Consider the following 11,686-nt stretch of genomic DNA (forward strand, 5'->3'; position numbering starts at 1 on the left):
ATGACAAAACACCTAAACAGTACCTGACACATGATATTCTGCAAGAGTGTTGATGGGGATATTAAATATGTTTTGTTCTGCTCCCTGTGCGTCTGCGATCTGCTAATTAGCCATGCTTTGTCAGTGTGATGGGCTAATGGCTAATTGCATTGTGAGGCCTCAGTGTGTACATGCGGTAATGACTTAACGCTCTAATAAGATTGAGTTACAGGCAGTTGGATCACGGTGTCCCCAAACACTGATCTAAGGTCAGTGTTATGCTTTTCTCTTTTACAGAATGTCTATGATGGGAGAGTGGAGGGGATAAACTGATCCTTGATCTCCCATGTGGGATTTCTTTCACTTGCATTGTGTTCCGTCATTTATCTTCGAGCTGGGTACAGTTAGATGCCAGGAGTGATGTATTTGCTTTTGAGTCTTTTTATGCATATATAATACAGGAATACAATTTTTATTTGATTAAATATACATTATATTTAGTGGATGCTGACCAACTATGCTTTTATCTTGAAGTTGTAAAATATGAATATGTTCTGGATTGGTCAGTTGATAAATATCTGCACCAAACACAGCTTTCTATCTCTGTTCAACCCCCCACCCGCTCCATTCTTTTCTCCTCCATCTCTCTTCTCCCCCCTCGTACAGCACTTCCCAGTCCTCAGTCACTTCTTCATAGTCATACACACACACTCACACAGTACAGTGAAACACACACACTCATGAACGCTGTGTGGGAATGGAAGGAGTGTGCTGCGTCCCTGCTGAGGTGCAACAGATTGATCCTGTACTGATCTGCCACCGGGCCCCTGGGGATTTGTATCGCATGTCTGTGGTGCAGGGCATAACACTTTCTCTCACTCTCTTCCTGTCTTTGCCTCTCTCTCATTCTTTCTCTCTCCAGCGACACTGTCGTCGTCTCTTGCCATGCACTGCAGTGGCCCTCACGCTCCTGCACCCCTCACCCTCCATCTCTCTCAGTATTCTGCCAATAACAGGTTTCCTTTGTCTCTGTTTTGATTTTTCTTTCAATTCTATTTTCCCTGACTGACTATGTCATTTCATTTATTCTCTTCTCTATCTCTGCTTATCCCTGCTTTGAAACCATTCTGTTCTCCCTGTGGAATTACCTTTCTACTGCATTGTATTGATATATTCTCTAGCGTTTCTTTTACTAGTCTTTTGCTGACACTGTTGTCTTTCGAAATATATCTGCTGAATAACTAAATCTATATCAATGTATATCTGCACACACTGTACTCACACATGTACAGTACATGTGGAAGAAGAGCGCTGTTTTCCTTTCATCATGTGTGCAGCGCCGCAGGGTTCTACAACCCATCGGCTTGATCTCTGAAGTTAAAAGAAAAACAACAACACCCGAGCACCCTTTCATCTTGTGCTTTTTCCCCAGCTACACAGCCAATCTCTCGCTTTGGCCTTTTTCACATGAGCCACGCTAGACCACAACAAGGGACAAAATGAGTTTACTGACCCAGAGCTAAATCACACAGTGTGTGTGTGTGTGTGTGTGTGTGTGTGTGTGTGTGTGTGTGTGTGTGCGTGCGTGTGTGTGTGTGTGTGTGTGTCTGCGTGTGTGTGCGTGTGTGTGTGTGAAAAGATAATGTGCAAAAGTATTTAGTTTCTGTCGCATGTGTGTCTGTCTGTAGCAGGTTTGCTTTCCTTTTTATGATTAACAATCTGTGACTGTTTGATTAGTTGTAATGGTAATGAACACAGTGTGTTTACAGAATAATGCAAATACGATTTTTATGCCAATTCATGCCCTAAATTTGATCCACCAGGATCTCTATGGATGTTTAAACTCAATTATATGTTAAACACAATGAAGCAGGTAGTATTTCCTGTTCTTGTACTGCATTATGCCCTTAATGAAACTGGTCCATCCTGCCCCAGCAAAAGGGACTATCAAGTATTTTTTTACATTATCAAAAAAGATGTAGACCACTGATGTAACTAAAATGTATTGTCATTATCAATTAATCCAATCCATTCAATTAATATGAATATTTTCTCTATTAATTGTTCTCTAAATGTCAGAAAATAAGAAAATATCCATCACAATTTCGCAGACAACCCAACCCATTTGACCAGCTGGAGCCAGAGAATGTTTGACATTTGGATTAAGAAATTAAATGATCCATTATCCATTGTTAATTGATTTTCTGGATCAACTGAACAATTATTGGACTAATCAGTTTACAGCTCTAATGTAGGTATATGTTGTGTCTACTTTACTTGCATGTCATTTTGGTATTTTGATGCTTCAAAACTTTGTTTATTTCTGTTGTCAGAATGGAAAGTGGAAATAATTATTTGCTTTGTGTGCTTAAGATGAGTCCTTAAGATAGCGGTAACATCAACAGAAACATAAGTCTGCTGTATGCTGCGGCCAATACGTTTAAAGCTATGAAGGTAAATATGGTGCTAAACATCAGAGTGCGTAAATGTGATGTGAGCACTTGTAGAATATGGTTTGAGAGCTTGTAAAAAAAAATATCTGTACTCGTATTTTTTTTTCTTTCACTTCAGTCACTTTTCCAGTTCAAACCACAACTCAGTGATTACCACCTCTGGAATCTGTCGCTGCAATGTGCTCTCTCGCATCACACAGCGGCGAGTCTGCACCCTCGACTTTTGCAACCCTTCTTGCGATACTTTTAGTGCAAAACTAATTTGTACCTGTGGACATAGTCTGTGGAGCTCTAAACCAACAGGACGGGGGAGGACAGCAGGGTTTCTATTGCCAGATGAGGGACAACTCTGTCTGGCTTATTTATGTAGCATGAAAGCTAGTGTTAGCTAACTAGCAGCCAGCCCGCTTCTAAATACTTTAAATACCTTTTAATTATCTCAACACTTTTAACAGTCAAACTGAAACACTGGCTGCTAGTTAACTAATGCTAGCTTTCATGCTAACGCTTGCTTTCATTCTACAAGTGCTTACATCACATCTACAAGTACAGATTTTTTTTACAAGCTCTCAAATCATATTCTACAAGTGCTCACATCGCATCTACGCGCTCTCACGTTTTGCACCATATTTACCTTCATATAAAGCGATATTACCACCACATCTAGGACACAATACATTTTTTCACTATATCCTTGTTTGCCTCTCATTGTGTGTGTGTGTGTGTGTGTGTGTGTGTGTGTGTAAAGCCACCTACCCAAAGGGAATGCATCCTAGAAAATTGGGATAAAGTTTAAGATATCCTTAGACTTTACCTTGTTCTCCCCTCTCCTCATTATCCAGTCGCCCCTCTTACCCTGAGTCTCTTGCCCTCCTGCTTTCATCCTTCCCCTTGAGCACATTTTGTTCACAACCGTCTTTTCCTTGCTGCAGCATTAAGAAAGGTTTTGCAGCCTACAGCTGAGGCTTTTAGTTCTTGTTAGTATTTTGCACATACTGTGAATAGTAATATGCTTCATCTCACATGCCTGCTCATGCTAGTAAACGTTCTCTCCACTTGGCTGCGGTGCCAAACTCATTAAACTCAAGGCTTCGACTTCAGTAGAGACAGGATCTTCCAAACCCAATTTTATATATATATATATATATATATTATTTTTTTCTTTTTTTCTTTTTTTAAACCGTAAATTATTTGCATTCTGACAATAGAAACATAATGAATAGAAGAATAAAACCATATTTATATAGACAGAAAAATAGACAAAATCATGAAATAGTCATATCGTACTTGTCTTGTTTAAAGCAGCTATAATTGATATTTTTATATTAGTAATGGATCACATGAACCCACAGAGTAATATCACCTGACTGTGCCGCTCCCCTCAGCTCTATGAAGCGTTTTGGTGTATTTCAGCTAGTTTTGGTTTTACAGCCTGCAACTTACTGAAACTGTTGTTTTCCATTGTTGCAGGTTTGTGTAAAAAAATAAGACTCACTGTACGCAATTAACAATTTGATCATTTTTATCAGGGGGAACAGACCTAGTTCATTTTGTGCACCCACAACGAGCAAACCACTCTTTTGGTTCTAGTTTTTTTAATAACCCCCAGCTATATATTATAGATTCAAAACAAACTGTCAGAAGGGCCGGACTCAGTGAAAAATCCATCTGCAACTTCAACCATGGACAGCAAAATAGATTTATCAAAGCACAGCACAGTTAGGTTACTGATGTATCAGAGCCATGGTCAGGGTCATAGTCAGGGCCATATATTCTAACTTGCACAGACCTCAGTCAGATAAAGAATCAATGAGTCCGGCAGACTAGACTGACATATTCAACTAATCAACCACTCAGCCCTGCACTCTCTCTCTGCTACTAGGGGATGGAGAGTGGGGATAGCAGATTCACAAGGGGTAGCCTATGCATTTTGGTCAGTTTGCTAACAGGAAGGGCCTCCTTGTAGACTGGGTAAAACCCACTCACTCTGCCAGCAATTTGATTTCGCCCTGCAGCTCAATCTGGAAACCTGCACGTTTAATTCTCCTGCTTCAGTTCACAATTTTGCGGGAACCAATCACAAACTGGATTATCTACCTGGCACGCTATTGGCAGGTTTAACACAATGACGATGGAGAAGCGACCAAGCAGCTTCTTGTTTACATTCAACATAGCGGCAAAAGCCACCTAAGCGGAGCAACACGTCACCTGGAACGTTGGTCTGATTGGTTAAAAGACTATCCAAATGCATACAGTCATTTGAACTATGCTCGTTGGTCACGCGGTCAGAGAAAATACAGTGCAGACTCCCCAGACCAATGCTCAATCTCAAAGCTATTGAGTTTAGCTTGGTCTGGTGATAGCCAGACTATAGCCTCCCCCTCATTCACCTACCAGAGATAGCAAAAATACTCACTTCCCGTACTTAAGTAGAAGTACAGATGCTTGTGTTAAAAGTACTCAAGTAAAAGTAACAAAGGCTTGGAAATTTACTTAAAGTATAAAAGTAAAAGTAGCCTTGCGAATGACAACCATTTTTTTTTTTTTTTTTATGAAAAGCTACCTGGATCACACACATGTTCAAGCTGAGGAACTTTAGTGGACATAGAAAAAAGGCTCTTTAAATGCTTTGCCTACATTGCCTACATTTTAAATGGATTTCTGCCAATAGGCCTGAATATCCCATATATGATTATTGTGAAAGAGACTGGACTCCAGGTCAATAAGATTCTGACTGAGAAGCAAGATATGAATTCAGTTGTGATTCTGTGAGAATTCACAGATCCAGTGTCTCTTTTTTAATCTTCCCATTAACATTTAAAGGAATTCACATGTAGTCTACTGTATGTGTGTGTGCTCAGATATGGCGTTTGGAAATAAAATAAAATTAAATATGAATTACTAAAAAGACATTAATGAAGAAGTTCCCCAGCACATTGGCCAGGAGTCATGCTTGATGCCTCCTATCTCAAACATCTCTCTCAGATAAGGTCAAGGATGATTGGGAATGTCTTGCTGCTTGTCTGCCGATTCTCTGGGATCTCCATTTTCTCATTTTCAATCATGTCGCCATCCATACTACTATGTGCTAATGTTACCGCCATCAAGCTGCACTGATTTGGCGCGAATGAATGTAGAAGGCCGAGGAATCTGTCGAGTTGTCTTGTACTGTAAGTGCAACGTACAGTATATTCCCATCCAATTAGAGTGAATTCGGTATTGATGACAAGAAAAATAATAACGGTAACTGCAGGGAAATTATTTGAAACTTGTTTGTGAGGACTAGATTAGGACTGTATTTAAAGCTGATTATGGTTTCCAATTTCGCCCCAGGTGTGTCTGTTAAAACACAGACGGAGACAACTTCTCTCTGTTGATGCTTTATTATAGTCAAGCACCGTGCAATATAGCTAACAGGTGAAGAACACAAACAACAAAATCACTAGATAACTTACTTTAAATGTGCAAGACCTATAGACGAATACCACAACAGGCTTAAATGGACTGACAACATAAGTTATACGATATGGGGTGCCATTTGTAAAGCAGCTCACGCTGAAAACAACCGCAACAATTTGTCACATTTAGCTTCAAACAATGTTTAAAAAACTGATATGAATTTTTGAGGGTAAATTTTTTTTGTCAACTTAGACATATTTTACATAGTTAAATCCAAATATTAAATGTTACATCTAAATGTTAAATATTAAATTTAAATGCTAAATCTAAATGTTAAATCTAAATATTAAATGTAAATCTAAATTTTAAATCTAAATCTAAATGCTAAATCTAAATGTTAACTCTAAATGTTAAATGTAAATCTTAACTCTAAATGTAAGTATAAAATCTAAATCTAAATGTTAAATCTAAAGCTAAACGTTAAACCTAAATGTTAAATGTTGAATCTGAATGTTTCGAGTTAAACTAAATATTTAACTAACATGGAAATTCACAATGCTGGTAACTGGAAGTACCAAAATAAAAGCTTGAGGAGGTCAGTGTGTGTTTATAGTCAAATAACACATAAAAACCATCTCATCCGGGGAAATGGACTCCTGGACATGGATTATCATGATAATAACTACCTGAAATAATAAACACATTTGGAGAAACTGTATTTGAAGAGTACTTTGGGTTTTTAGTGTCACGTTTATGAAGGGTGCGGGACTTATGACCTGTATCCACTATAGCCAGCCACGAGGGGGCTCTTGCTGGCCTTTATGCAAGCAAACATGACAACTCAGTCAAAGTGAGCCCCCTCGTGGCTGGCTATAGTGGATACAGGTCATAAGTCCTGCATCCTTCATTATTCGTTATTTGACACTATAAACACACACTGACGTCCTCAAGCTTTTATTTTGGTATTGGCATTTTAATTTGCATATTATTTAAATATTTAGTTTCTCCCAAAACATTTAGATTCAACATTTAGATATAGACTTAAGATTTAGCTTAACATTTAAATTTAGATTTAGATTTAACATTTAGATATATATTTAGATTTAACATTTACATTTAACATTTACATCTAACATTTATATTTAACATTTACATTTAAATTACACATCTAGATTTTTCATTTAGATTTAACATTTAACATTTAGGTGTAACATTTAATATTTGGATTTAACTATTTAACACATGTCTCAGCTGACAAATATTGTTGTCAGAGGTGGGTAGTAACGAGTTACATTTACTCAGTTACATTTACTTGAGTAAGTTTTTGAAAAATTTTTACTTCTAGGAGTAGTTTTAAATCACTATACTTTTACTTGTACTTGAGTAGATTAGTGAAGAAGAAACTGTACTCTTACTCCGCTACATCCGGCTACAATGAGCTCGTTACTTTTCTTTTTACCTCTTTGGTATTCTACGCGTCATTGTTTTTACCCCAGCGTACGTCTCATTTTAATGTTTTATTTTGACAGAGAGAGTCTTCCGCTTAAGGCTCTACCACGTGACTGTGTTCCACCAATCAAACGGCGTTGTGCAGTCACGTGACCATACTCGTTCTCAGCGGCGGGACCATAGAATGTATATATCTATGGGCGGGACGTGTTAGCTTACAGTCGTAGCAAAACAAAGAATGTCGCCAAGGCAACACAGACGTGGAGGACCCCCCCGGCCTCATAGTGAAAGCATGGTTACCTTTTAGGAGAAGTGAGAAACAGCAGCTACGTCATGCGGCGTCTTCTGTGTCGACCAAAACAAACGGACATGTGAGCGTTCAACAACTCAACATCTAACCTGAGGAGACGTAGCGGTAGTTTTAGTTTCTGCTGTGGAGAGGTGGATCTTTGTCTTTTAGGTTACATACAGTATGTTTTGCACATGCAGTATCCATCCCAATTTGATGTGACAAGTCTCTCACTTAAGCTATTTTGTAATTAATCAATTAATTTTAATTTATTCTATTGATTGGATGAACTATAGTTTGCCTAAACATGATTATTTTGTATTTTTGTCTGTCTGATTGATGCTTGTGTTAAGAAATAAATCAGACGTTACTCAACAGTTGCTCACTACTTGAGTAGTTTTTTCATCAAGTACTTTTTTACTCTTACTCAAGTAATTATTTAGATGACTACTTTTACTTTAACTTGAGTCATATTATTCTGAAGTAACAGTACTTTTACTTGAGTACAATTTTTGGCTACTCTACCCACCTCTGATTGTTGTAGCCTAAATGTGCAAAAAAGTGACCCTTAAAAGTTCATACAAGTTTTTTAAACATTGTTTGAAGCTAAATGTGACCAAATGCTGTTATTTTCAGCGTGACCTGCTTTACAAAAAGCACCCCATAATACAACTCACAGTTCTCAAAGATGCACACACACAATCTCACCTGATTATCCACCGACAGGACAGCTAGTCTCTTTTTCTTTTCATCTCACTTTTCTCCCCGTGTGGTGCAACCGCCCACTTGCGGTGTGAAACGCAAGCCAATTTTGTAAAATGTAAGGAGTAGAAAGTATCAATATTTTTGTTAAAATGTAAGGAATGAAAGTAAAAAGTTGCCACAAAAAATAGTAAAGTAAAAATATCAGAAAAATCTACTTAAGTACAGTAGTTACGTATTTGTACTGTTACTTCCCATCTCTGTCGCCTACTGACTGTAGCCCGCGCTACCTGCTCAGCAACGAACAACACAAAGACACACTTTGCAATTACCTGGTGAACACAGTGGAGCATTTAGCAGTTAAAGAGACAGATATTTCCCTCAGGGGTTAGTGGACAAAAACAGATAAAAGTAAAGTCAATATTGGACTTAATTAAACAGGTGGCCTGACATACAACTCCAAATGAATGACAATGTCCCACTGTTACGGTTGGATGTGTAAATAGGCAACTATTTGTTAACATAATATTATGTCAGTGTTGTGTTCACATCTTGTTTCCATTTCCTTTAAGTGGCAAAGAAAATCTGTGTTTGCAGGTTTAAGGTTTTCCTTAAAGGTCCCATGGCATGAAAATGTCACTTTTTGAGTTTTATTCAACTTGAATACGCGTTCCCCCAGCCTGCCTATGGTCCCCCAGTGGCTAGAAAAGGCAATAGGTGTAAACCAAGCCCTAGGTATCCTGCTCTGCCTTTGAGAAACTGAAAGCTTAGATGGGCTGATCTGGAATTGTGCCCCCCCCCCCCCCCAGCTACAGACACAGAAATGGCACACACTAAGGAAAGCTTATTGTGGGACTGGTTCTAGTGGCTGCAATTCTACACCAAGGCTACAGTATTAGTGGACTTTACAGACTTTACATTTTCCTCAGTATAGTATAAGCGATAACTGTTTAAAGTGATGGTGTTAGGCAGGCATTATACCAGAACAACATGCTAGAAGATAGTGGTTCTCAAGAAAATGGGTAGCATGAAACAGGTTATTGACTCATGGGGCATAAAATAATTTCTGACACTAAACTGGTGTAATGTGTGGCTGTGGCTCAGTGGTCGAGCGGTTGCCTGCCAATTGGAAGGTTGGTGGTTCAATCCCTGGCCCCACAGTCTCATGTCAAAGTGTCCTTGCGCAAGACATTGAACCCCGAGTTGTTGAGTGTTTATCTGATGAGTAGGTGGCACCTTGTATGGCAGCCTCGGCCACAGTGTATGAATGTGTGTGAATGGTGAATGTTTCCTGTATGATGTAAAAGCGCTTTTGAGTAGACTAGAAAAGCACTATATAAATACAGCACCTTTAATGTATGAAGAGATTCTCAGACCAGTCTCTAAGATGTTTGGCTGTCCCTCCTGAGCCACCCACGAACCACAATCCATAATTTTATGCGATAGATTTGATTTAATATATACACAACTGTCCCTTATTTATCCATATGATTTTTATCCATCCATGAACCATTTTAGCAGATGTTATGGCAATGACAGGCAGGTCAGCAGTAAAGTTAATATGGAGCAGGCTTATTTGCTTCAACACTGAGACTTTGTAGGCCATGTTAATAAGCCCTAGTCGCCTGCCAAATGTCTCATCTGACTGGCATTGAGGTTTGTTGATCTCTTCCAAAAACACAGCGGACCACTTTTCATTAAAAAAGCAAATAGAAGCACACCCCAACAGAAAACCAATACAACCAACAGAGCCAATTGGTTCTAAAGAGACAAATTTAACAGGCAGATATGATTACCTCAGATATCACTTCTCCCGCGATACCACAAACAACAGTTAGGCAAGTCAATTTACCTTAATTTCATTGGAGAGAAAGCCAGCCATCCAGTCAGCCAGGTTGATGCCGTTGCTTGATGCAAGTGAGCGCTCGTTAGACGATAATGGATGCGTGTAATTGGTGAAGTGATGATTGCTCCCCCAAAAAAGATTCCATCAGAGGAGAATTTTCTGTTTCATTAAGCCATGGTCAGAAATAATAAGGTAGCCATCTGTGGACTGATAGAGAATAAGTAAAGGGAGCTGAGGTATATGGAAGAAGCAAAGCTTCCAGGACTGTCATAGTGATTATTGTAAAGATGACACGGTTTGTGATTTTGGGGGGTGTCTTTTTCATTGATTTATCCTTGGGCTGCACGATTATGGCCAAAATGATAATCACGATTATTTTGATCAAAATCTTGATCGCGATTATTCTCACGATTATTTGTTGATTTTAACCAAAACAAATTGTGTTGTCACATAGGCTATTTATAACTGCGAGAGGGAGTGTAATGGACGCTACTCACAGAGAGACGACTGACTCATTATGAACGGGTCCAGCACGGGTCGAATGGCGGATAACACGACGTGTGTATGAAACGTCTGTATCGTCATTCCGCTGCATTTTTATGAACTATGATATTCTGGCCATGGGTCACATCTCTGGCCCAGGTCCAGCAGCTCCGTCTCCCACGCTGTTACTCTACCAACTGAAGTTAGCTGCATTCAGTAACTTCTTCTGTGTTCTTCGCCGTAGCGGCCGCGATAACAGAGTTACCCGCGGAAACACTGGTACAAATACAGGTTTGCCCCTCATACTTAACAATATACAGCTGTGCTAATAAAAAATTAAAACTGTGGACAAATGTCAAAAGTGTGGAACGGCGCTGTGTGGCGGGGCTTGCCGGAGAGTAGAGGAGAGAGAGTAGAGGAGAGAGAGTAGAGGAGAGATCCAACACAGGCACGACTTTACAGACGAAATGGGTCATGTAACGCAAAATTAAACCATATCAATATAAACAGCATTGCAGCGGATGCAAGGACATTAGCACCGATGCGTCCTAGAGGAGCTAACAGCTAACAGACGCTAACTAGCACCTACTAGCACTGGTCACCGCAGTTGCAAATGTTGCGTTTACTGGTAAACTGGTAAACCTTAAGACCTGTTCTGTTGAGTTTTCCTCCCGTTACTCTGTCCTCTGGGACTGTCTCCATCTAATACTAAGCTGCACGGTGCAGGGAACTACTCTGACTGGCTCATGATCAGACGGTAGTAGCGGTAGATTGGCTTTGCAAAAAACCCAGAGCGTTCTATGAAATGACGCTTTAAAAAACATAATCGCTCGATCACGCAAATTTGATCGTGGGAAGTCAAAATCGTGATCGCGATTAAAATTTGATTAATTGTGCAACCCTAATTTATCCTATCTTTTTCTGTTGTAATCTCTATATTTCATTTTATCTTCACTTCTATTGTTTTATAGCATTTTACCTCTGCTCTTAATCATGCAGGCCAAATCTGAGTGTTTTTCATTCTGACATGTGTGCACGTTTTAGTTTACAGCCTTAATGTCTGGCTGAACACCAGCTCGATTTTAT

This window comes from Etheostoma spectabile, chromosome 6, assembly GCF_008692095.1.
Source record: "Etheostoma spectabile isolate EspeVRDwgs_2016 chromosome 6, UIUC_Espe_1.0, whole genome shotgun sequence".
Taxonomy (NCBI): Eukaryota; Metazoa; Chordata; class Actinopteri; order Perciformes; family Percidae; genus Etheostoma; species Etheostoma spectabile.